This window comes from Marmota monax, unplaced genomic scaffold, assembly GCF_021218885.2.
Source record: "Marmota monax isolate L192 unplaced genomic scaffold, Marmota_monax_Labrador192_F-V1.1 WCK01_AAM20220418_F8-fsc00104, whole genome shotgun sequence".
Taxonomy (NCBI): Eukaryota; Metazoa; Chordata; class Mammalia; order Rodentia; family Sciuridae; genus Marmota; species Marmota monax.
In genome coordinates this window covers 3,944,455-3,970,778 of record NW_026693836.1, presented here as the reverse complement: position 1 = coordinate 3,970,778, position 26,324 = coordinate 3,944,455, and the positions used below count along the sequence as shown (strand labels likewise).

General features: G+C 39.7%; 1 protein-coding gene across 2 annotated transcripts in view; it reads right to left on the bottom strand.

Moving 5' to 3' along the window:
- The window catches only part of Amotl1 (angiomotin like 1), a 156,532-nt gene extending 153,920 nt beyond the window's left edge, over positions 1-2,612 (bottom strand). For both annotated transcript variants that reach the window (XM_058584971.1, XM_058584972.1), the window contains exon 1: positions 2,450-2,612. The gene's annotated coding sequence lies outside the window, so the exon portion shown is untranslated. The remainder of the gene's footprint in view (positions 1-2,449) is intronic.
- Between the last annotated feature and the right edge of the window lie 23,712 nt (positions 2,613-26,324).

Sequence of the window (26,324 nt, the reverse complement as noted above, 5' to 3'; positions counted from 1 at the left end):
AAAAACAATGGCAGTGGGGTAGATATTTAGAATATAGACTCAGTTGGATATAAGTATTTGCTGAAGGTTTATCTTGGGCACCTCTGGTGTAGGTGACTAACAAAAACTCTAGGTTTGCCAGGGAGCGTGTGGTTTTGGGACTATGGCAATAATATCACCAGTACCCCACACCAACACAATCACTACTACCACAATGTACGTGTTAGGCACAGTGTAATTATTAGGCATTCTACAAATATCATCTAATTTTATCTTCTTTTCACATTGAACTTTGTACAATGGTGTTACTATCCAGATTTTACAGATAAGGAAACTGAGACAAGAAATACCATACTTTTCAAAGTCAGCTAGATTGGAACCCAGGCCAACTGATTTCAAAATTCATGCTTTTAACCACTAATCCATGTACCTTCCCCAAAACCTGTTTCTAATACTCCTCTTTGATGCCTCTTTCTCTGGGTTTTATCTACTTGCCACCAACCAGGTCTTAGGAGTCTGGGCAGTTCCCTGACTTCATCTAATCTCTGCTTCCCCTTACAAATTCCATGGAAAGATGAGTTAGGGCCAAAAGATCACCTAGTGAAGTAGGCATTATTATTTCCATTTAACTATGGAGGAAAATGAGCCTCAAGAAGATTTAGCCATTTGGTCAAGGCCACACTAAGAAGTAGAGGAGCTGAGACTGAAACGAAGATCTATATGGTTCCAAGGTCTGCCCTTCACCTTTCTTCAGGCAGTCTTCTTATAGTTATCTATATCCCTCATCTTCTGCCCATTCTCTTGGCCTCTCTCCTTAAAATTTATAGGAGACATAAAACTGCAAACACTTCTCAACCCAGATAATGTAATAAGTGATTCAATTTTTTTTTTCTGCTAAAAAGGTACTTTAAAAGCTTGGGAAGCCAAGAAGCTTAAAGCATCTTATTCTAGGAGGGAGCATGCAACCAGCTAAGAGGCCATTACAATCACTCAGGCAATAGATATTGTTGGGTTGGACCAAGGTAGTAGTGGTGGAATGGCCAGAAGTTAAAAGGTTTTAGGGATACTGAGAAAACAGAATCAACAGACTGATTATTCCTTGGATTATGCACGTACACAATTTTAGAACAATTACTCTCGCTATTGCTGGAATTATGATAGGAGAGAGGAAGAACAGATGGGAAATTTCGGTATTCTTGGAAAAAGATGATAAGGTCTTGCACTAGGATAATATTTATGGAAGTGGGAAGAGCTGGATGGAGCAGAGAGAGACAGTGGAGTTTGAATCTGCTGGATGTTAGCCAAACTAGATGTGAAAATATGAGGAAGAATAAGAGGTTAGGGGTGAAATCTGGAAATTTGAAATGGAAAACCAGAGCTTTTCACTAAGCAAGGGGGCACAGGAGGTAGAGCAAATCACAGGTGAGAATAAATTCCGGAAATCTGGATGTGGTATGCTTGAGGCGAATATGTAACCAGGCTCTGGCAGCCAGTATACAGTTGCATTTAAAAACAAAGAAAACATTTCTTATTTAAATGAGATTTTTGCTCCTTTCAATATTTTCCAAAGACTATATGTGGCAGAATTCTATGTCTAGAAATAAAGGACTCTATAATTTTTAACGTTTTCACTTGATAGTGCTTCAACTCTGTCTTCAAAAGCCATGTATCATCTTATAGGCGCCTGTTATAACCCAAATGTCTTTAGTGAGACTTCAAAAGCTAATAAGAGCTTTGGAATTCATATGAAAATGACAGTAATTCATTTATCTCATAGAAAGTGTTGGGTGGAAATTTTAGTGCTGTCTAGGCTCACAGTGTCTGCCCCCATTCCCCCAATCCCTCCACACACCAGAAAAAAATAGCATGTTCATTTTCTTGGGAGGATTTGTATGGACAGGCACTCAGATGTATTTGCATACTTCTTCCCCCACACAACAGCACAGCCATTGTTTACACAGGTACCCGCATGTCAGGACAGGAATCCTGGGCCCCTTTGTCTCCTGCTACATGCCTGAGGAAGAAGGAAAGCATTCAAGCGGGCAAAAGAACAAATCAAGGCTTTCCAGAGAGTTGCTGTTTTTCTGCACATCGACTGTTATACTGAGATGTGATAAGAGTTAACCCAAACACAAAGCCATTCGTTAAAGGGGAAAAGGAGGTGAGGATGGCCCCAGCCCAAAGGAGAATACTTACAACTGCCTCCTCAACAAGCTGGTTGCACAACTATTCAAACAGGCACACAAACCAAGCCTGGATTAGATTTCCATGTCCACCACTGAAGCTCAGAGCTGAGTTCACCCAGCCAGGGTCTGCACCCCCTTAAATGAGGACCAAGTGCTGTGGAACCAGCCCCTTACCACCAAATCAAGCATCTCTTGATCTCACTCCAACTATGCCCAGGGATGCCCTCTAACTCCCCTCAAATCAAGCTTCTTTAGGTGGGAACCCACTGAATAAGTTTCCTTACCTGAAGAAGGTCCTGGTGACCCGCAGTGGGAAAAAAAAAAAAAAAACACTAAGCTCTAACAGAAGTGACAGGGACTCACAAAGCAAATCCGTTCGGTTTTAAAAGAAGAAAGGTGACTTCATCCCTGGTGCCGTGGAGTTTAAAAAGAGCAATGAGTACTCGCTGGCTGAGCCAACTCTGCTTCATCAGTGATGACTCCGTCCAAATTATGCAGCCATCGCCCAGACACGCTCAGCCTGCAGAAGGTGAATCGCTGGAATCTGACTAGCTCTGTCCTTTTCAAAGAGCCTCCCAAGGTCCTAAAGCACCAATCACCTTAACAGGCACCTGGGAGAGAAAAAACATGCACTTATTTCCTTGGGTCATATCATTATCTCCCAAGAACCCAACTGAAAAAACAGCACTCTAGGGAAGGGAAACAGGTATTTAGACTTCAGAGAGGTAAAACTTCTTAGGAAGGTTCCAGGCGGGAGAAGAAGCAAAGATATTCTAGTCAGGAGGAAGGGCAAGAAGAAGCTGGATATGGTCGCCTTACTAAGAACTTCTCAGAGCTGGTGGTGTTTTGTTTTGTTTTGTGTGTATGTGTGTGTGTGTGTGTGTGTGTGGTGTTGGGGATTGAACCCAGGGTTTTGTGCAAGCAGGGTAAGTACTCTAGCAACTAAGCTATATCCTCAGCCCCCCCTCCCCCACTGGAGGGTTTTATCAGCACACAAAGGTAACAAAAAGGTGACCATCTGAATCTGCAGGGGGAAAAGTATTCAAGCAAAGGGAATGAGTCACTATGGGAAAGTGTGACAACCTTTCTAAGGAAGACAACACATTTTTATTTTCTTTTTGTTGAATATAGCACCACTCACCCAATTTGTGGTCATTTGTAGTATTAATATATCAGTTCAAAACATGTTCTACCAGAAAGATTTAGGAAAATAGACATTTGCTATGGAATTTTATTTTATGTGTGTTAAAGGTGAGGCTGGAGCAACTGAGTTTGTAACATGAGATTCAAGGTCATGTCAAGCTACCCAGTGGGTCAGGTTCTCCTCTTGATGCCAAGTCTTTGGTCTAAACTTTGGTCAAGATTTCTGGCTTGGATGCTAGGGCAGAGAACAGTAATGGACATGACCTCTATTGGAAGTAGAACAGAGTGTTGAGTTTAACAACCAACTGTCCTTTCTCCCATACCTCTACCTCAGTAGAGTATAGGGTGATTCTGGGTCACTAAACATGTATTCAATTTCTTGTTGAGCTATTTTGAGGCTTTGAGATCTTCTTGTGTCAAGTTTCACTCCGAGGAGGATAAGATGATAAAATACCCTTTCTGTTCAGATAGAGTTATTCAAATTTAACATTAGAATGGGGTTTCTGAACTTGGAGATTTAAGAAATGTCAAAATGACTTGGAGAAAAGGAACTTGTAAGCATTCTGCCCAGGTTATAAATCATGGGTAAAACAGAGAAGGAGAAGAGTTTTACCAACGGTGAGATCAGTGAAGACAGGAGTTATTTTTATTTAGTTCACCATAGTATCTTCAAAGCCTCATACAGAGAGTAGTATACAGTAAGTGCTCAACAGATAGTGACTGGTGTTGCACAGTCCCTTTCCATTTCAGGAAAATTGCCGAGAATTCTAAAAGTCACCATCTTGTCAATGGGGCAACTGGAGAAAGCATGAGCCAGTGGGTTTTGGCGAATGCAAGAGGAACTGTGTCCTTGGCTTTGTCTCTGCCCTCAGTTTCATTGCCAAAGTTCAAATGGAGCAAAAAAGGCCAGTTTCTGGATCCAGGAGCCTCCTTCACCTATCCTGTTCCCCTGTGTATCAGTTAGATTCCTGTCTTTTCCCAGGGTCAGCTTCTAATAGTCAATCTGCCAATTATCTTCAATTATCTTTTGTTCTTAACATTCTGTTAAAAATTTAAAACTTTGAAAGAATTGAAAAAATTGTATAATCAATGCTTATATATTCACTACCTAATTTCATTAATTAATATTTTACTATATTTTCTTTATTATGTATGGATTCTCTATCCATTCTTCTATTAGCCGACTTTATTATTTTTGCTATTGCCTTTCAAAGTGAGTTGTAGGCAATAGTACATTCCCCCCAAATGCCTCAATATTATTAACGAGAATTTGGTATTTATTTACAATTCTTTTTTTTTTTTGGATAAAATTTGTACACAGTGCAATGCACAAATCTTAAGGTGTATCACTCAGGAGATTTTCTAAATGCATGCACCTGTGCAATTTGAACTCCCCATCAAGAGTGTCTTTATGTCCCTGCCTCAACATCCCTAGGGACAACTGATCTGATGTTTTTCACTGGAGATTACTTTTACCTGTCTTAGTACTTTATTAAATAGAATCATTCAATTTGTATTGTTTTGCTGAAAGTTTTGTTCACTCAGCATGTGTCTTGGGATTATTCTTCCATCCATGTTGTTGCTTGAATCAGATGTTGGTTCCTTCTCATTGCTGAATAGTATTTTATGCATGAACGCACCTGTCTCCTAGTGAAGGATACCTAGGTTTCCAGCTTGGGGATTTTATAAAGAAAGCTAATATGAATATTTTTGCATATATCCTATTTTGGTCATTTGTTTTCAGATACCTTGGGTAAATGCTTAGAAGTAGACTTATTAGATCTTGGAATAGATGTATAATTTCATAAGAAGTTGCAAGATTTTTCAAATATTCTTGTGCTCTTTTCCTCTCTCAACAACAATGCATAATTAGCTTTGGTTGCTTCACATCTTTACCCATGTTTGGTGTCTCAAGTCTTTAATTTTACCATGCTGGTAGATGTGGAGTCTACTCTTTTCTTATTTTTATTTTTTTGTAGTTGTAGATGGACAGCATGCCTTTATTTTATATGTTTATTTTTTATGTGGTGCTAAGGATTGAATCCAATGTCTCACACATGCTAGGCAAAGGCTCTGCCACTGAGCTACAGCCCAAGCCCTGGAGTGGTATTTCATTGTGGTTCAAATTTACATTTCCCTAATGACTAAAAATGCTTGTTTTTTCTTCATGTGCTTATTAACTGATAACAAACTGTCTTTAGTTTAGAGATTTTTAAATGTTTTGTTATTATTTTATTATTGAGGTTTCTGACTTTTTCTTTCTTTTTTTTTTTTTTTGTCATTAGTGGGTGTCAAACCTAGGACATCAGGCATGCTAGACAGGCCTTCTACCACTGAGCTGTATCCCCAGCCCAAAACATCCTAGATACCATTACTTTGTTAGATATGTTTTGCAAAAATTTGATTATGCCCTATAGTCTGCTTATAAATTTTCTTGATGATGTTTTTGAGCAGAAGTTTTAATTTTGATTGTCTACTTTATAATTTTTTAATTGTGTCATCCCCCAAGTCATGAAAATATTCTCCTGTTTTCTTCTAGAGGTTTTTTGGTTTTATCTTTTATGTTTAGACCTATGGTTCATTAAAAATTAATTTTCATGATTAATATGAAAAAAACAAGATTAATTTGTTCCCATATAATATATAGTTATGCCAACACCATTTGTTGAAAAGACTATACCTTTCCAATTGAGTTCCTTGAAAAAGTTGTTGAAAATAAAATAAAAGTAGATGTATAGATCTACTTCTGTGACTGGGTTCCTTATTCTGTTCCATCAATCAGTAATTCCTGATTACTATAACTTTAGGATAAGTGTTGAAGTCAAGTAATGTAAATCCCCCAATTCTGATTTTTTTTTAACTTCATTAAATATTCTAGATTCTTGGCAATTTCACAAAAATTTTAGAATCATCTTGTCAGTTTTGACTAAAAAGCATGGTAGGATCAAGATTAGACTTGTATTTTGAATCTATAGATTAATTTGGTAATAATTACCATCTTAACAAACCTCTATCTATCAAGATGGAATCTCTCTCCATTTATTTACATCTTTAATTTCCTCTCAGCAATATTTTATTATTTTAGTACAGAGATCTTGCATATCTTTTGCTAAATTTATTCTCAGATATTTTTCTTTTGACACTTTTATAAATGAAATTGTTTCTTAAATTTAATTGTCCAAGAATTTGCAGCTAACACATATAAATGCTAGTGAATTTTTTGTATTAATCTTATATATTATGGCTTTGCTAAATTCACTTACACTCATTGCTTTGTATACTTATGAATTTCTATATAAATATTTACATCTACACATAAAGATAATTTTTCATTTACTAGTCCCTTTTGAACTATAAGACTCTTGTTTTATTTATTTCTTTATTTTTCCTATACAATGGCTTAGATTCTCCTAACCAATGAATAAAAGTGGTGAGCATGGATATCAGGCCTTACCTACAATTTTGAGCAAGAGTGCTCAGTATTTCCCAATTAAGGATGATGTTGGCTTTTGTAAATGCCTCACATGGAATTAAAACAATTACCTTTTATTTCAGGTTTGCTAAGAGTTATTACTATAAATAGGAACTGAGTTTTATGAAATGCTTTTTCTACATCTGTTGAAATGACTATATGATTTTCTTCCTTTATTCTTTAGGGTTCCCAAAAAATTGGTTTTTGAATATGAAATCTCTTGTTTCCAATATTGATAATTTATAATTTATCTCCTTTTTCTTCATCAATCCACCCAAGGTTTTACCTTTCCTCACCTACCTGGTATGGGGGATTGAAACCAGGGTCACTCTACCATTAAGCTACACCCCCAGCCCTTTTTATTTTGAAAAATGGTCTTGCTAAATGGTTTTAGGCTGGCCCTGAACTTGCATTCCTACTGCAGCAGCCTTCCAAGTAGCTGGGATTACAGGCATGCACCACTGTGCCAGGAGGATTTATCACATCTATTAATTTTTCAAATATTTAACTTTTAGCTTTCTTAATATTTTTTTGGTTTTCTTTCTACTATTTACTTTGAGTTTATGTTGTTCTTCATTTTCTACATTCTTAAAACACAATCTTAGGTCTTTGGTTTTAGACTTTCTTCTTTTCTAATATATCATTTAGTTTAAAGCTAAAAATTTTCCCTAAATTCTGTTTTAGCTGCATCTACAAATTTTGAAATGTTATATTTAACTATCCTTTAGTTCAAAATGTTTTCTAACTTTTCTTATGATTAATTTTTTAATGCATGAATTATTTTGAACTATAAGTTGTGAATTGACTTAATTTCTTATTGATTTATAATTTAATTGCATGTAGTCAGAGGACATAGTCTTTATGATGTCAATCCTTACAAGTTTATAGTGCAGAACATGTACCATGTTGGTGAGCACGCCATGTGTACTTGAAAAGAATATATATTCCTCAGTTGTCGGGTATTCTATAAATATCACTTAGGTCAAAGTGAATAATAGTTGTATTAGTTTCCTATGACTGCCATAACAAGTGCCAGAAATTAGCTTATACAATAGAAATGTATTATGACTCTGGATACAGAAAGTCTGAAATCAAAGTAGCAACAGAACCATGCTCCACTGAAACTGTGTAGAATCCTTCCTGGCCTCCTCAGGCTTCTGGTTAGTCATCAATCTCCAGTATTCCTTGGCTTGCAGCTTTATCAATCCAATCTCTGCCTCTGCATTCAGGTAACTATTCTGGTGTGTCTCTGATAAACCCAGCTTAATTCCCTCTTCAGATCAGGAGCCATCTTGTCAAAAGTTATAAAAGATTCATTTCTGTTTTTTGTTAAATATTAGGGTTTCAATTTGGCCTGACTGTATTTTGATGTTTTAAACTTACTTGGAATGCCTGCCCATGCCTTGAACTTACCCATGCCTGGTTTTTCCTCACCAGATAAGAGTCTTCTCTGAAAATTTAGTGGTGCCTAATAAATTCTGGCTTTCTCTGGCCAGATAACAACTCTACTTTTTTTTCTGATCCTGTCACTAGGCTCTCTGTGGGAGACGTGGCCCCCTGCCTTGGGCTGAGCCATCCTGGGGCTTCTTCCTGCTTTGTTCCTACTTGTTCCTCCTACTGTGGATATTTCACAAAAACTGGGCAGCAGAATAGACATTCTACTGGAAAGAGATGGCCTCAGGAAATGGCTCTCTAATGCTGTGTCATGGAGTCCACCAGATCTCAGGGAGTTGCCCGCTTCCCCATGTGTTCATATCTGAGCTGGAGGAGCTCATCCAGGACCTCACTGATGACATGTTGCTTGTGGTATATTAACAGAAACAGAATTCTTTTGTTGTTGTTGTTGTTGTTGATGGACCTTTATTTTATTTATTTGTTTGGTTTTTTTTTTTAATTATATGTGGTACTGAGAATCGAACCCAGTGCTTCACCACTGAGCCACAGCCCAACCCTAGCAACAGAATTCTTTTTTTTTTATTGGTTGTTCAAAACATTACAAAAAAGCTCTTGAAATATCATATTTCATACATTAGATTCAAGTGGGTTATAAACTCCCATTTTTAACCCAAATACAGATTGCAGAATCACATCGGTTACACATCCAAACTTTTACATGATGCCCTATTAGTAACTGTTGTATTCTGCTGCCTTTCCTATCCTCTACTATCCCCCTCCCCTCCCCTCCCATCTTCTCTCTCTACCCCATCTACTGTAATTCATTTCTCTCCTTGTTTATTTTCCCATTCCCCTCACAACCTCTTATATGTAATTTTGTATAACAATGAGGGTCTCCCTCCATTTCCATGCAATTTCCCTTTTCTCTCCCTTTCCCTCCCACCTCATGTCTCTGTTTAATGTTAATCTTTTCTTCCTGCTCTTCCTCCCTGCTCTGTTCTTAGTTGCTCTCATTATATCAAAGAAGACATTTGGTATTTGTTTTTTAGGGATTGGCTAGCTTCACTAAGCATAATCTGCTCTAGAGCCATCCATTTCCCTGCAAATTCCATGATTTTGTCATTTTTTAGTGCTGCGTAATACTCCATGGTGTATAAATACCACATTTTTTTATCCATTCATCTATTGAGGGGCATCTGGGTTGATTCCACAGTCTAGCTATTGTGAATTGTGCTGCTATGAACATCGATGTGGCAGTATCCCTGTAATACGCTCTTTTAAGGTCTTCAGGGAATAGTCCAAGAAGGGCAATAGCTGGGTCAAATGGTGGTTCCATTCCCAGCTTTCCCAGGAATCTCCATACTGCTTTCCAAATTGGCCGCACCAGTTTGCAGTCCCACCAGCAATGTACAAGAGTACCCTTTCCCCACATCCTCGCCAGCACTTGTTGTTGTTTGACTTCATAATGGCTGCCAATCTTACTGGAGTGAGATGGTATCTTAGGGTGGTTCTGATTTGCATTTCTCTGACTCCTAGAGATGGTGAGCATTTTTTCATGTACTTGTTGATTGATTGTATGTCCTCCTCTGAGAAATGTCTGTTCAGGTCCTTGGCCCATTTGTTGACTGGGTTATTTGTTATCTTATTGTCTAATTTTTTGAGTTCTTTGTATACTCTGGATATTAGGGCTCTATCTGAAGTGTGAGGAGTAAAAATTTGTTCCCATGATGTAGGCTCCCTATTTACCTCTCTTATTGTTTCTCTTGCTGAGAAAAAACTTTTCAGTTTAAGTAAGTCCCATTTGTTGATTCTTGTTATTAATTCTTGTGCTATGGGTGTCCTATTAAGGAATTTGGAGTCCGACCCCACAATGTGTAGATCGGAGCCAACTTTTTCTTCTATCAGATGCAGAGTCTCTGATTTGATATCTAACTCCTTGATCCACTTTGAGTTAACTTTTGTGCATGGCGAGAGGAGGGGATTCAGTTTCATTTTGTTGCATATGAATTTCCAATTTTCCCAGCACCATTTGTTGAAGATGCTATCCTTCCTCCATTGCATGCTTTTAGCCCATTTATCAAATATAAGATAGTTGTAACTTTGTGGATTAGTCTCTGTGTCCTCTATTCTGTACCATTGGTCCACCCGCCTGTTTTGGTACCAGTACCATGCTGTTTTTGTTACTATTGCTCTGTAATATAGTTTGAAATCTGGTATCGCTATACCGCCTGATTCACACTTCCTGCTTAGAACTGCTTTTGCTATTCTGGGTCTTTTATTTTTCCATATGAATTTCATGATTGCTTTATCTATTTCTACAAGAAATGCCGTTGGGATTTTGATTGGCATTGCATTAAACCTATAGAGAACTTTTGGTAATATCGCCATTTTGATGATGTTAGTTCTGCCTATCCATGAACAGGGTATATTTTTCCATCTTCTAAGATCTTCTTCTACTTCTCTTTTTAGGGTTCTTTAGTTTTCATTGTATAGATCTTTCACCTCTTTTGTTAGGTTGATTCCCAAGTATTTTATTTTTTTTGAGGATATTGTGAATGGAGTGTTTTTCCTCATTTCCGTTTCAGAAGTTTTGTCGCTGATATACAGAAATGCCTTTGATTTATGCGTGTTAATTTTATATCCTGCCACTTTGCTGAATTCATTTATTAGTTCTAGTAGTTTTTTTGTAGACCCTTTTGGGTCTTCTAGGTATAGAATCATGTCATCCACAAATAGTGATAATTTAAGTTCTTCTTTTCCTATTTTTATGCCTTTAATTTCTTTCGTCTGTCTAATTGCTCTGGCCAGTGTTTCGAGAACTATATTGAATAGAAGTGGTGATAGAGGGCATCCCTGTCTTGTTCCAGATTTTAGAGGGAATGCCTTCAATTTTTATCCATTCAGAATGATGCTAGCCTGAGGCTTAGCATAGATAGCTTTTACTATGTCGAGGTAAGTTCCTGTTATCCCTAGTTTTTCCAATGTTTTGAACATAAAGGGATGCTGTACTTTCTCGAATGCTTTTTCTGCATCTATCGAGATGATCATATGGTTCTTATCTTTAAGTCTATTGATGTGGTGTATAACATTTATTGATTTCCGTATATTGAACCATCCTTGCATCTCAGAGATGAATCCTACTTGATCATGGTGCACAATTTTTTTGATGTGCCTTTGTATCCGATTCACCAGAATTTTATTGAGGATTTTTGCATCTAGGTTCATCAGAGATATTGGTCTGTAGTTTTCTTTCTTTGAGGTGTCTTTGTCTGGTTTCGGAATCAGGGTGATGTTGGCCTCATAGAATGAATTTTGCAGAGCTCCCTCTTTTACTATTTCCTGAAATAACTTGAAAAGTATTGGTAATAATTCTTCTTTAAAGGTTTTGTAAAACTCCGCTGTATACCCATCTGGTCCTGGGCTTTTCTTGGTTGGTAGTCTTTTGATTGCTTCTTCTATTTCATCCATTGTTATAGGTCTGTTTAAGTTGTGAGTATCCTCCTGACTCAGTTTTTTATTTTTTATTTATTTTTTATTTTTTATTGTTGGTTGTTCAAAACATTACATAGTTCTTGATATATCATATTTCACACTTTGATTCAAGTGGGTTATGAGCTCCCATTTTTACCCCATATACAGATTGCAGAATCACATCAGTTACACATCCATTTATTTACATATTGCCATACTAGTGTCTGTTGTATTCTGCTGCCTTTCCTATCCTCTACTATCCCCCCTCCCCTGGTTGGTAGTCTTTTGATTGCTTCTTCTATTTAATCCATTGATATTGGTCTGTTCAAATTGTGTGTATCCTCCTGACTTAGTCTGGGCAAATCATATGACTTAAGAAATTTATCAATGTCTTCACTATCTTCTATTTTATTGGAATATAGGTTTTCAAAATAATTTCTAATTGTCTTCTGTATTTCTGTAGCATCTGTTGTGATATTGCCTTTTTCATCCCGTATGTTAGTAATTTGAGTTCTCTCTCTTCTTCTCTTCGTTAGCATGGCTAAGGGTCTGTCGATCTTATTTATTTTTTTGAAGAACCAACTTTTAGTTTTGTTAATTTTTTCAATAGTTTCTTTTGTTTCAATTTCATTGATTTCCGCTCTGATTTTAATTATTTCTTGCCTTCTGCTACATTTGCTGTTGTTTTGCTCTTCCTTTTCTAGGGCTTTGAGATGAAGTGTGAGCTCATTTATTTGTTGGTTTTTCCTTTTTTTGAGGAATGACCTCCAGGCGATGAATTTCCCTCTTAAAACTGCTTTCATTGTGTCCCATAGATTCCGATATGTTGTGTCTGTATTTTCATTTATCTCTAAGAATTTTTTGATTTCCTCCTTTATGTCTTCTGTAACCCATTGATCATTCAGTAACATATTGTTCATTTTCCATGTGATGTAGGATTTTTCCTTCCTTCTTTTATCATTGATTTCCAGTTTCATTCCATTATGATCAGATAAAAATGCATGGTATTATCTCCACCCCTTTATATTTACTGAGGGTTGCCCTATGGCATAATATATGGTCTATTTTTGAGAAGGATCCATGTGCTGCTGAGAAAAAAGTATATCCACTTGATGATGGTTGATATATTCTATATATGTCAGTTAAGTCTAGGTTATTGATTGTGATATTGAGTTCTATAGTTTCTTTATTCAACTTTTGTTTGGATGATCTGTCCAATGGTGAGAGAGGTGTGTTGAAATCACCCATAATTATTGTGTTGTGGTCTATTTGATTCTTGAACTTGAGGAGAATTTGTTTTATGAACGTCGCAGCACCTTATTTGGTGCATAAATATTGATAATTGTTATGTCTTGTTGGTGAATGGTTCCTTTTAACAGTATATAATGTCCTTCCTTATCCCTTTTGATTAACTTAGTCTTGAAGTCGATTTTATTCGATATGAGGATGGCCACCCTGCTTGCTTACGAGGACCGTGTGAGTGGTATATTTTTTCCCAACCTTTCACCTTCAGCCTGTGTATGTCTTTTCCAATCAGATGTGTCTCCTGGAGGCAGCATATAGTTGTATTTGTTTTTTAAATCCATGTTACCAGCCTATGTCGCTTTATTGGAGAGTTTAAGCCATTAACGTTTAGAGTTACTATTGATATATGGTTTGTACTTCCAGCCATGTTTGATTATTTATCTTTTTTTTTAATTTAGTTTGTTTCTCCATGATTAGCTTTCCCCCGCCCTCTGTCTTTACCGAGGCACTTCCCACTGATGGTTTTGGTTATTGTTTTTCATTTCTTCCTCATGTAGTGTTTTGCTCAAGACGCTTTGCAATGCTGGTTTTCTGGCTGCAGATTCTTTTAGCTTTTGTTTATCATGAAAGATTTTTATTTCGTTGTCATACCTGAAGCTTAATTTTGCTGGATACAGAATTCTTGGTTGGCATCTATTGTCTTTCAGTGTTTGAAATAGGTTGTTCCAGGATCTTCTCGCTTTCAGCGTCTGTGATGAAAAATCCGTTGTTAATCTTATTGGTTTACCCCTGAATGTAATCTGCCTCCTTTCTCTTGTAGCTTTTAATATTTTCTCTTTGTTCTGTATATTGGATATCTTCATAACAATGTGTCTTGGCGTTGGTCTACTGTGATTTTGTGTGCTCAGTGTCCTGTATGCATCTACAATTTGTATATCTGTTTCCTTTTCTATTTCTGGAAAGTTTTCTGTAATTATTTCATTCAGCAGGTTACTCATTCCCTTGGTTTGAATCTCTATACCTTCCTCTATCCTGATGACTCGTAAGTTTGTTTTTTTTATGTTATCCCATATCTCTTGGATGTTTTTCTCGTGATTTTTTACCAGCCTTTCTGAGTTAGCTAGACTCTTTGCAAGATGATATATTTTGTCTTCATTATCTGACGTTCTGGCTTCTACTTGCTCCACTCTGTTAGTGATACTCTCATTTGAGTTTTTAATTTGGTTTATAATTTCCTTCATTTCTAGAATTATTGTTTGATTTTTTTTATTATCTCTATCTCCTGATAAAGATGCTTAACTTCTTCTTTTATCTGTTTATGTAATTCATTTTCAATGTGTTCTTTCACTGTTTGAATTTGCTGTCTCGTATCCTCTTTAAGGTTCCATTCCATCTGTCTAAGGTATTCCTTGAGTTCTTTATATGACCATTTTTCTGCTGACTCTAGGTCCTCCTGAATATTTAGGCTGTCCTGCATTGTTTGTACTCCTTTTCTTCCTTGCTTTTTCATGCTGCTCATGTTACTTCTTGTTCTGTTTGACTGCTGAGTTACTGTTTACTCTTATAAATTTATTTGATGCTGTCACCGCTGGTTTCAATGAAGTTATCTCCCAGGTAACAACTCTTTCCGAAACCCTAATGGTGCCTCATAAATTCTGATGTTGGGATCTAAATTTACTCCCTAAGTGCTGAACCATTTAGGCCATTAACCTACTACCTGCCTTTGTATTATGCTTGTCAAAATCCTGTTATCTGTAAGTTCTCAAGACAACTTTTTGTAACTTTTTGTGTGATAAAACTGCGCTCCTATCCCACGGATTTCGGGAGAGACAGTCCCAGCTAGTTGGAATTACAAGCTTGCTTTAATTTGGTTTAAAATTGGAGTCGGTGGTCTTTTCTTTGTGTCATGGTTTAACAGTCTTCATATCACCTGACCTCCTGTAGCATCTTCCCTCACAGAGCTGTGTCTATGTCCACAATTAAGTGTCAAACAATTAGAAATTAAAGGCCACTTGATAGACATACTTGACTGCTAAAGTGCACAGAAGCTGTGAGCTAAGTGTTCAGAACAGAGGTTCTGAGTGCAATAAGAGGTGGACGTGGATGGATCCCTATCAGTCACAGTGAGGGCGCTCCTCCTTCTAAAAAGGGTTTCAGTAGCAGGTTGGAGAAAGGGGCACAGGGAGTGGTAGGTGGTGCTGATTTCTTTCCTTCTCTTTTTGACCACTACTGCTTTAGGGAATCCAAAGTCCCAGACTTCTGGCCTTAGCTGACTTTGTGGAAATGCTGTTTTAATACTTCAGAATTTGACATCACTTGCAACCAGAGAAGCTTCTGTGGCAATGGGCCGCTGCTGGCCAGGTGTTCTGCCTCTCTGGTGTGGTCCTGGTGAGTTGGGCAAGAACAATGATGCCACCGTACTTCTCTTGCTTGTCCAGAAGAAAAAGCTAACAGCAAAACATAGAGTCTGGTTCTTGACCCAAGCTGCAAAACAAGGCTCTTCAGGAAGGAGAGCAATTAATGTAGAACCTCTGGGAGATTTTGCCAAAGCAATAGTAAGTTTTTTTCAAGGCTCCCCAGATAATCATCAGGATATGTCCCAGAGTCATGCTGATGAGGGGCTTGATGGTCCATTCTTAAAAGTTTTAGATGATTTGTAAATTCTCCTTCCTTTTACTCCTGGAGGTCATATAGAGGGAAGTGCCAGGTCTCATGTTAAACAGATTAAAGTTTGAATTCCTGATTTGCCACTTACTGAGTAGTTGACATTGGCCAAGTTGCCAAACATCTCTAATATTCCACTTAGTTGACAGTGAAAGAAGCAATATAACAGAAGCTATCAATGAGACTGGATGAGATATCATATATAAAGCAACTGGCACACAGTATGTACCTATTAAACACCAGCTCCCTTCCCTTTCTGCCCCTCTACCCCATCCCTTCCCATCCCAGCATTGCCATAAGAGCTATGGGCAGTTCTGAATCAGTCCTGAGAAATTTCTCCTTCATTGACCACAGCCATATCAACCAGGACTTGCAGTCAGGTCCAGTTTCTGAACATGATCCAGCTCTTCTTTCCAGACCCAGTTTCCATCACCTGTTTCTGTTGCTCAGCACTAAGCCCCAAAGGGATGGTTTCTAAAAGTAGCTGGGCCCCATGCTGCTGCTGCTCCAGCAGAGATTCAGCACTGGGAGGAGGTGTGGCTAATTTTAGATTTGTCCTGGACTCACATCTGAACCAAGCAAGGCTGGGCAAGTCCAACTTACTTTCTCAGTACCTTTGGGTTGGAGTTTGCAGAAAGTTGAGAAGATTTTGCCACAGGCTTTATCATGCCAAGCACCTTATATGGAAATTTAATACATGCAATTATTTGCCTCAAAATCTATTTGGAGTTGAGCCTCGGGTGCTGTGCTGAGTGGGAGTAACTACAATATAACCCAGAGTTTTTGATATGTTAATGCTTGTACTGAAGGGGGATGGGCTGTTTTCTGCAGGTGTGAGCAGGCCAGAGTCACTGAAGGAAAAGGGCTAATAAGAGAAAAGACAGAAAAAGCTACTGATTTATTTGTGTTTGGATAAAATAAAAAAGGACAAGGTGGAGCAGAGTAGTGACCTATGCCTCATGGAGAAAAGCTGGGATGGCATTGCAGCTCCTACAACATACCTGGCATGGGGCTGGGGTTATAGCTCAGTTGGTAGAGTGCTTCTCCAATATCACAAGGCTCGGGGTTCAATCCCCAGCACCACCAAAAGAAAAAAAAAAGGTTAAAAAAAATCAACATACCTGGCACAGAGTAGGTTCAATGATGGTTTGTTGCATAATTATGGAATGAAAGGCTTCTAAGGTGGGAAAGAAGAATTACTGTGGAGCTACCCAGTGAGCATCTTGTGCCTTGGAAGGAAAGATCACCAGCTTAGAGCAAACTGGCTATCAAAGGGCTATCCAGGGAACCCACAGCAGCAGAGGATTTGTGTCCCCTGGTATCGACAGCTAGCCTGGCTGGTGACCTGAGCTGGGGTCACAAGAGCTGGCTGCACCAATAACTTAAGAAAACGGTGAAAGAAGCCAAAACACACAGAAATACCTTTTGCTTGCAGGAATCAGGGATGGCTCTTGATCTTAAGGGTCCATTGGAAAGAGAGAGTAAGCAACCTGAAAATCCTCTATTTATTGGAGAGAAAGACAGTTGAGAAAGTTCAATCCTAATGAGGCAAGGGATTGGGCTTCAGTGGGGTGTAGCCCAGTCTCTTTGGGTGACGGCCACTCCTAGAGCATCATTCCCCTGCCCAGCAGAGCGAGGTCCACCTGTTTCTGCGTACAGCGGAAACCAGTCTCCACATCTCCATCACTCAAGGCTAAGGGTCCGTGCTCACTTCTGTGTGGCAGCTCCTGACACTCTGGGTCAAGAAAATACAAGAAGAAAATTAGTTCTGACTAGTCAAACCTATATAATAAGGATACCTAACAAGAAAAATGTTTGAGTACCCCCAGGATTAGAGATAAATAAGACGAAGAGGAAAAGTGAAAAGAGTACATATGGGGTTTGGAGTAAGTAAAATTAGTTCTTCCATTCCAGCACATAAAATTTTGTGATTGTATGTAAATGACTTAACTAGTCTGAGTCATGGTTTCCCCATATTTGAATTCAATATTCTTCATAAATTTATTGAGCAGCAACTATATGAACCAGACACTTGGATATTGTTCTGAACAATACAGACAAATTTCTCACCTGAATACGTCTAACAATCTGGTAAGGAAGACAGACAAGAAGTCATAAATAAATGATAAGATACATGTGGTAAGAAACTGATGTGACCCCATTTTTGAGAAACCAGCCTCTACCTTAGAGCAAAGCCTCTCCAAGGAAGGGGGCATGACCCTGGTCCTTGAAAAAAAAACCCACAGAGCACTCCTAGGCACATACCCACCCTGCTGAGTTGTTTGTCTGCAAATAACAGGAGAGATCTGTAGCGGGAGGTGTCCCTGACTCAGTTAGGCTAGGTGAGGACCCATAGCAACCCCCCTAGCAACCACCAATCAGCATGAGACAGGGAAAATACCTGGGATGCCAGATGACCCCCAAGTCGTTTATGGTGGTTGATAACATGTTGGGAAACCATGTAGTTTAGCACGTACACCCCTTGTGGCCTAAACCAATCAGTTCAAATGAATCCCCCTCTTGTACTACCAATCACTCTACCCAACTTGTTCTCGCCATTGAATGTGCTAATCAATGTTCAGAGTTGTTGTTTGATTTTCCCATGGTATGGAATGATTTGCTGTGTGATGTTGTGACACATAGAGTATCCCCCCAAAACCTATAAAATCTCACTGAACAAAGGACAGGAAACGGTTGTGAGTCCAGGCTCAAACTTGCTATAAAGACTCTTGTGTGCTTGCATCGGATTCTGCTCTTGGAGGTCTATTGGGGTCCCAGGAATCTGGCATTACAGTGGAAGGCTTTGTGTTGTGAAGTAAATAAGCAGGATGAAATGATCAGGAAAGCTTTTGTGGAGAGGTGCCATTGAATAGAGCCCCACATGGTGAGAAGGAGCAGGTTTACAGAAAAACACTCCAGGCAGAGGGACTAGCAAATGCAAAAGCCTGAAACAGAAAAGAGCTCGACAGACTGGAAGAACAGAAAGAAGGCCAATATGGATGGAGGACAGCGAACCAAGAGAAGATGGACTGAGATTGGAGAGAGGGGACCACACAGAGACTAGAGAAGGAGCTGCATTTTGTAAGAGGAGGATAATTCTCATCTCTTGCAGGGTGAGGACAGGCTGGGCAGGAGCTCCTGCTATGGTGGCATAGTGTCCATGGGATGGGTGCTGCTGTGTTGTGGGATCCTTAGAATGCAGCTTAGATGGCAGCTAGGAACAGGGTAGAAGCCCTAAACAAGAAAAACATCCTAAGTCTGGTCTAGGATTGAACCTTTTGGTGATTCAAAATCTACTTCTGTGAAGAAATGAGCATTCCTGTTAAACACTTATCGATTTTCTAATTAACTTTAATGAGATTAAGATTTTCCCCTGGAAATTCAATCATCTACACTGCCCCCTTGACTGCCAATCAATTGTTCTAGTGTTTAGTCAATCAATGAATGGTTCCTTTCTATTAGAATAGCCCAAGAGGTCCAATAATAAACTAACCTTTCTCTTTTTCTATAAAACATCCCTAACCAAAAGTGAATCTTGGAATAGGCTTACTAGAGAACTTCTCTCTTACAGCAAGATTGTAGAAATATTGAGATATACTTTCACCTGATTTTCTGAAACATTTTCCATAATATTCTTGAGGTTGGTGGCCAGTGGACATGTGAAGCCCTCTCCTTAAGCTTTCTGAGTCCATGGTTCTCATCCTATAACCTCTGCTCATGTGTAGCCTTTCTCTGCTACACTTAGCTCTATCCCTGGGAGTCTCACTAAAATCCAGCTCCCACAAGCTTTTGCAGGGCCAGGAGTGAAAGAAAAGCTATAATAGGTTGACTGGGTCTCCCCAAAAAGATAACGTTGGAGTCCTAACACTGTGACCTCAGAATGTGACCCTACATGGAGACAGGTTGTTTACAGACATAACTGAGCTAAAAGGAGACCAATAGTTGGGTCCTAATCTAAGTGACTAGTGTCCCAGTTAAAAATTTGGAGGTAGACACATACACAGGGAGAATACCATGTGAAGATGAAGGCGATTACAGTGGTCCTTCCACAAGCCACGTAATGCCAAAGAGTATCAAGGTATCCCACCATGAGAAGGTGGGAGAGAGGTTCATAACAGATTCTTCCTCACAGCCCTCTGAAGCAATCAGCCCTACCAACACTTGGATCTCACAATTCCAATCTCCAGAACTGAGACAATAAATTTCTGTAGTTTAAGCCACCATTACTATTGCCCTAGGAAACTACAAGGGCTATAAAGGGAACAGCACTGCTTGAGATTTTAATGTGCCCCCAAAGTTCATGTGTTGGAAGCTTAACCCCCAGCAATAGTGTGGAGAGAGGGCACCTCTAAGAGATGACTAGAAAAATTTACAAAAAAAAATAAAGGATTAGGTCATGAGGACTCTACCATAATGAACAAAATGATATTATTATCTCAGGAATGGGTTCCTGTTAAAAGGGTGAATTCCACCTCCTTCCTTTCTTCCTTGCTCTCTCAGTCTCCTTCTCTTTGTCGCATGCATGCATCCACATGTATGCACATGCCCTTCAGCTTTCCACCATGGTGGACTCAGGCAGCAAGAAGGCCCTCATCAGATGCACCTACTTACTACCCAAAACTTGAGGCTCTCCTTTCATCCAGAGAAGCCCTTTTGATTTTAATCACCCAGTGGAAACAGGCAGAAGAGATCAAAAAGATAAATGTGAGAGATTAATAAAGATTAAGGTGTCTCTCCCTTGCTTCTTTTCGCTCCAGGCTCCATGCTGATATGGGAACAGAAAAATGCATTTGGATTTCTGTTCTCTCCTTTTATTCCTGAGGTGGTTCTCATCTCACACGCTTCCTGGAAGGGAGGTGTCCCGTGGGTAGAGTAGCATTGACACGGAGATACACCTAGAAAGTCAGCATGCAAGGTGAAACTGCATAGAATTCAAAATAACACAGAAAAATCTTTCCTAAAGATGTCATTTTAGAGACTCAAATACCATTTTTCAGTAAGTCCAACACAACAGTTTCAAACTGTGAAGAAGTAAAGTACAAAATGAGACAGCTGGCTTTTAGAGGCCATGTTGTGCAAACACTGTTCTGTTTCTAGAATCACATTCAGTATGGTGAGTGGCTCCCACGGAAGCTGGCTGAGGATGCTACCTCCCATCTCAGACTCAGTCTGGAGCACACCTTCCTTAGAATCGTGAGAAGAACCACCCACCCTACATTTATTTATTGTCCATACTATTTAAATGGTTGTCCTTTTTCTTTACCTCTAAGCCTACATGGTTGAAGTAGCTTCATGATAAACCTTTACCATATAATTCAAATTAATTTTTGTCATCTTAAAATCTATCTAAAAATTATATTTAGTGATTTTTAAAAAAAAAAAAAAAGCGGGGGGAGAAGCAACTGGCTTTCCTTTCAGCTGTGTAAGCTATGTTCAACTAATTTGCAACAGGCCATGCCCCCACTGACAGGCAAGCAACAATAGAAAAGGTGGATTTAAGCAAAGTGCAGTGGTGCATGCCTGTAATTTAGAGGCAAGGTAGGAGGATTGCAACGTCCAGGCTAGTCTTGGCAACTTGCTGAGAACTTTTCTCAAAATAACAAATAAATGAAGGAAGGAAAGAAGGAAGGACTTCGGATATAGCTCAGTGGTAGAGTGCCCTTGAATTCAGTCCCCAGTACCAGAAAAGAGAGAGAGAGAAAGAGAGATTTGAAAATGATTGGAGGCAGTGAAGAGTCTCCATGGACACCAGGACTGAGGAGGTGTCTGAAGAAAGAGGAAACTATGGAGGTGAGCCTGACATTCTATGTTGCTCTCCCCCTCAAAAATTCACCAGCTCATATCAGTTTAGGACGAGAGACTAAGCTGCCAAGCAGAAAATGGTGGCTGAATGGAGTTTTTGGCATAAAGGGTGTTCAGGGTTACCAAGAGAGCCTGGAGTAGAGGGATCAAAAGAGAAAGTAGAACAAGGAGAAATATGAGGTAGTTTTCTTCTCAAAGCATTTGTCTATGCATATGCAGTATGAGGAGTCATGCTGATAAGTCAAGCAGAAAGCATCAGTAAGAGGCTGAGAAATTAAAATGAGCTTCAACAACCCCACCAGGCTGAGCAGGAGGGAGAGTGGGAAACAGGGAGGCTTCCTTTGCATCCGAAAATGGCAACCTTTGCAGCATCTCTGATGTGCTCTTCCTCAAGTCCAGTTGTTAGTGAGATTTATTGAGAGCACCTGTGCATAGGTCAGGTACCTCTCTGAGTGTGGGGACACAAAGATGTGTTTAGATGTAGTCCTCATCCTTGAGGGACTTGCCATCTATAGGGGAAGACTTCAAGTAGCTCACGGCAGATGAGTGAGTCCATGAAAGAATTAGAAGGATGTCCAGGGGCTCATGGAGGGGCATCTAATCTTTCTTTGAGGTGGGGATTACGTGAAAGCAGAATGGACCTCGAAGAGAAAAGGAAGCCTCAGACAAACCTGAAGAGCTGGTTGGATTTTCCCAGGTGATGAAAGTGAAAGGTGTCCAAGGCAGAGGGAACAAGAAAGAGCATGACTTTTTCAGAAACTGGAAAATCATTTTGTTTGTTCACTGTGTAAAGTACCACATGAGAAAATGAAAGGGGAAAGCCGGAGAGAGACAGTGAGTGAGCCAGATCATTGGGTTCAGGAGTTACAATGCTCCTCAAGCCAGGCTCAGCAACTACTACAGGCTATTTGAAAGGGAACATTTACCTAGGGCATCATTTTTTCCTTTTTAGAAACACTGGCTATAATATATGATGAGCTCTAATTGAGAAGGTGTGCATGTCTTTGATGAACAAACATCTCGATGTTAGTAAAGAGGCTAACATTGAAATATGGGTGGCATATTTTAATGACTTGAATTGGTAAACAGGTCTTGAGGAAGGGAAGAGATGTGAAAGGCATTCGGGTGTTACACTTGGCTAGCTGACCTTAGTAAATGAGAGAGAGGGAGGAGCTAAAGATGGGTCTTGGGTTTCTAGCTTGTGCCATTTCCTTAAGATAAATAATTATAGTCTTGCAACTTGTCTCTCTATCTTCCAGAACATAAGCTTCCAAGTGAAGCAATTCAGAACCACAAGAATTTATTTGAATATGTCTACATGTTAGGCACATTCCTTATCTCATTCATTCATTCCTTACAACTCAAAGAGGCGAGTACTATTTTTTTAACCCTTTGGTGATAAGAAATCTTCCCTAGACCCCACAATTTGCAAACGTATGAGTTAGAATTTGAATCAAATTATATCTTATCCTAAACCTTGAAATCTTGTTACTAAGCTTTTCTAGGAGATTGTCCTTTGATTTGAATTTAAGGCTCCTTTGACCTGGTTCTCAAACCCACCAAGATTGGTATGGCTCATAAAGATGGCCTCATACCACAAGACCTGGATCTTAGTTAGGATAAGATGTACTCCGTGTTTGTATAAATACATCAACATATACTGTCATGTATAACTAAAAACTACAAATAAAATTTTTTTTAAAAAGGAAGGTGACCTATGACCTATTAAGATGACCTATTAATTCAGTGGCCTTACGAGCTCTGTGATTGGAACCCAGGACACAGGCCATTTCTTACCCTCCTCTCTCACCCTGCAAGGGTGAGAAATATTAGCTCTTCCTAGACATTTAGTGCTGCTGCTGAGCAGTTGAACTTATGTTGAGAACCAATTAGTGTCAGCTGAGGGTGCAGGTGTTATTCCTGGGAAGGTGAATCATCCAGGGTGGAAAGCTCTGATTTGTCTCTTCTGTTGAGCTGTCGTTAGAACTGGGCAGGGAACTAATTGCAAGTGGAGTTCCATGATGTCTCTCTTCCTCCAGAGAGAGGCCATGGACATGCTGTATTGCATGTGTCTCTGGGAGTAAAGTAGCTCCTTTGCTCTCTAGCCCTAAAATGTTAGTCAAGGACACTTTAATCAGCATATCCCTTTGATCATCATGGACTATTTCCTGCAAATTTTCTCCAGGAAAATTTCTCCTGTGAATTTGTTTCTTGGGTCTCCTGATCCAAACCAGACTATGAATGTATTAATATGATCATAACCATCAGCATAATCATAGTTTAGAATTTGCAAAATGCTTTCACTTGGATAATGTCACTTCTCTGCACCAGGACTGTGGGATGGGCAGGGGAAGTATTACCATTCCCTTATCTTACAGCCAAGGAAGCTGAGGATAGAGCTATGAAGTTAAGCTGGTTAGTGACTGCACCAGGGGTGCTGCTGATGTCTCTGGAGCCTTTCAGAATCAAGTGCACAGATTTGCAGGTAAATGGATGGAGTTGGAGAAGATAATGCTAAGTGAAGTTAGCTAATCCCAAAAAACCAAATGCCGAACGTTTTTCTTTGCTATAAGGAGGCTGATTCATAGTGACGTAGGGAGAGGGAGCATGGGAGGAATAGACGAACTCTAGATAGGGCAGGGGAGTTGGAGGGGAAGGGAGGGGGCATGGGGTTAGAAATGATGGTGGAATGTGACGATCATTATTATACAAAGTACATGTATGAAGACACGAATTGGTGTGAATATACTGTGTATACAACCAGAGATATGAAAAATTGTGCTCTATATATGTAATAAGAATTGTAATGCATTCCACTGTCATATATAAATAAAATAATAAAAAATTAAAGAAAAAATCTTGAAATAGGGGCTTCAGGGAGTTGCCAGTGGGAAGGTTGGGAGGGTCAGAGGCAACGCTGGTGGGGGTGGCAGGGATTGCTTGGAAAGGGAGAAATTCTGAATCCTTCCCTGCGTTTAGTCCCTAGGGCTCATTTTAAGAGCTATGTCGGGACTGCCTGAATCTGTAGGCACATGCCTACCCCAGTTTCTTCTGCAAGATAGAGGGCCAAGGTTCTTTACCCATAGCTGTCAGAACAGGTCTAGACTCCTCCCTATTAACCTGAAAGAGAAATGTCAGTCATCCTCCAATACCAGCCTGCCAGGAGGATCTTCAAAATAGCCTCCTGAAAGATGAATGGAAATGGGTGACTCCCTGTTTTTCTTGCCCCTAGGAGCTTTTCACACTGAGTTTGAATAGAGTCTAAATGCAAGTGGGCACACTCAAGCAAGTTCCATAGATGATGATTGTTCCCATTTCCTGTTCCCATTTATTTGTATAAAGCTTATACATCCTTTTGAAATTTTCATGGTCCTGTCTCCTAGCTCTGTGCACTGGGCCTGGGGGCTCTTTGAAAGATATGTTTTCCTATCAAAGCCAGTTATCATGGGGGTATTAGGCCCTGTGCCCCTGAGCCTGTCTCTTCATGTTGCCAGCATTCCAGCAAATGAAAAGAAGGCAGGAAAGAGGGGAGGGAAGGAAGGAGTAAGGCCCCCTAAATGTAGCAATGAAGTTTTAGGTTTAGGAAATCTGGCACAAGTCCGGTCCTGTGATCATGAACAAGTATTTCCACATTTTTGAGCCTGGTTCCTGAGCTATAGAATATAATAACACCTGCCCTGCCTGACTCATAAAGATGTTACCAAAATCACATAAGGTAAAGCAAGGCAAAGTGCCTTCTTGTAAGCCCAGGAGAACCTTGTGGCTGGGGCTTGATCCATTGGTAGTTCTTATCTGGAGGGCTGCAGTCCTGGTTATGGCATGGGCTTTGGGAAAAGCAGGAATTAAGCAGGAGTCGGCGGTCTTCAGTTCAGGAAGACAGGCAGATCTGGGACCTCAGGATAGAGGAAACATAGGCTTATAAATGTGTCTCCTACAATTTCTGAGACTTGAGCTTTTACATGAAGGGCTGTCATATTTGTGATCTTGCTGAGCCTCACACTAGTTCTGGGAGAAAAAAACCCTTTCACTACAGGTGCAGAATAGTATCTGAACCCCATGCTTCCTGAGGCCCATACCTACAGTTAAACTGGTGGGCAGCGAATACAGAAAGGAAAGTTGAGATTATTTTGGAAAACGGAGCACTTCCGAGAGGGTCAGTGAGGACATGCCTAAGAACCACAGTAGGGGTAAAGGGGCCAATACAAGAAGTAGGTGCAGAAATCAATAATTAATTAATTAATTATTAATACAAGAGAAGGTGCAGAAATCAATAATTAATTAATTAGTTAGTTAGTTAATTGATTCTCATAGCCCTTTCAGAGAAGTAGAAGCTGAAGTGATCAGATTCAGTCTGGTAACTCAGGGGCTGGAGCAGCTCAAGGCATAGGAATGAGGGTAAAGAGGAGATGCTGTGGGACCAACCCACAGGGGCTGTCAGAGGCACCAAGGGAATCTGAAACCATGACTAAGGCCGATGTGCAACCAGTTCATCACCTCAAAGGGACTGATCCGAGAAAGATCTAGTCCTAAGGCTTTAGGTTTGAAATTGGAGACAGCAGGGCAGAGTCAGAGAGTTTTAAGGGTGCAGCTGGATAAAGGGGAGGCAGCCTAGGGAAAGCCCCCAAGAATAGAGGCTGAATGGTAAGGAGGGGGCTGGGAAAGAGAGATATCACACAAAAATGACACCTACCTAACCTTTGAATTTATTTCTGGGACACTGGGAATCACCAGGACCTTTCAGTAGGGAAAGGCCGTGATTACATTTGCATTTCTGAAAGACCATTGTGGCTTTGGTATGGAATGTGTCATCAGGAAAGAAGATGAGTAGTTAAAGGGCTGCAGGGGGGGCCAAACTAAGTAACTGTGGAGATGAGAGAAATCAGAGAGCTGAAATAGACCCAATCAACTGGAGTTCCTAAGAAATTTGGGCAGGAGATGATTTGTGAAGGGGGTGGGGATATTGAGTA